Consider the following 889-nt stretch of genomic DNA (forward strand, 5'->3'; position numbering starts at 1 on the left):
TTTTGGCCTGAAACACAAGATGAAATAAAGACATTACATACAAATGCTCTCAAATAAAGACAACACCACTAACTACTAGTTCTGGCAGTAGTTAATCCACAGGTTACCTTTCTTCTGCTTCCTTTTCCCTCTTGGTTGGCAGCATTCTTGGACCTCCTCCTCACAGGCTATTCTTTGGTTATGGGCTCAAAAAAAAAACAACAAAAAAACAAACACATCACTCCTTTTAAAGGCCATCATTCAAACTTCCTGTGGCCTAAGAAGTTGGGGGGAAAAATAAATAACCAAATCGCACTCACAGTTAAACACTTACCGGTTTAAAGACGGCTTTGTGGGTAATTCACCGTGTAGTATTTGTTCTTTCCAGCCCCGATGTCCTGTAAACATTTCACAACACTTAATGCTGGCCAAAAGTGTCATTTCCAGTAACAAAAACAAAAAAAACCCCAAAACAAAACAAAAAAAGTTCTTACTCGAGTAGCTCAGAAATGGCCAGGACGATGTCGTTCACGTAACAGAAACCAGATGCTTCGAACTTCTTGGCGTGGTGGAGTCCACCGGCCCAGGTGATGGCGATGGTGGTCTGCTGCTACACCTGAAGGGATTTACTCAATCAAGTTACTCAAGTGTACGAGAGAAAGCGCGCACACATACGCGCTTAAATAATGAATGAGTAAATGCGTACACTAGATAATGTGCCGTCTTCTTTCCAACCTAATCATAGCCAACAAAGGAAACTCCAAATCACTTTTCTACATTCTTAACAAGAACACCAAATCCCAGGACTCTCTCCCCGCCCACCTATACACCACATCCTTCTGTAATGCCATCATGTCATTTTTCAATGAAAAAATCAATAAAATTCACCATAATCTTGGTACATTGCCTC

General features: G+C 41.1%; 1 long non-coding RNA gene across 1 annotated transcript in view; it reads right to left on the reverse strand.

Annotated features, from left to right (window-relative positions):
* Positions 1–13: 13 nt before the first annotated feature.
* The window catches only part of LOC103394312 (uncharacterized), a 2,846-nt gene continuing 1,970 nt past the window's right edge, over positions 14–889 (reverse strand). The window contains exons 2-4 of the long non-coding RNA XR_001761466.2: positions 474–595; positions 314–377; positions 14–185 (exon numbers count right to left, since the gene is read on the reverse strand). This is a non-coding gene — a long non-coding RNA (uncharacterized LOC103394312). The remainder of the gene's footprint in view (positions 186–313; positions 378–473; positions 596–889) is intronic.

This window comes from Cynoglossus semilaevis, chromosome 18 (assembly GCF_000523025.1).
Source record: "Cynoglossus semilaevis isolate Cse_v1.0 chromosome 18, Cse_v1.0, whole genome shotgun sequence".
Taxonomy (NCBI): domain Eukaryota; kingdom Metazoa; phylum Chordata; class Actinopteri; order Pleuronectiformes; family Cynoglossidae; genus Cynoglossus; species Cynoglossus semilaevis.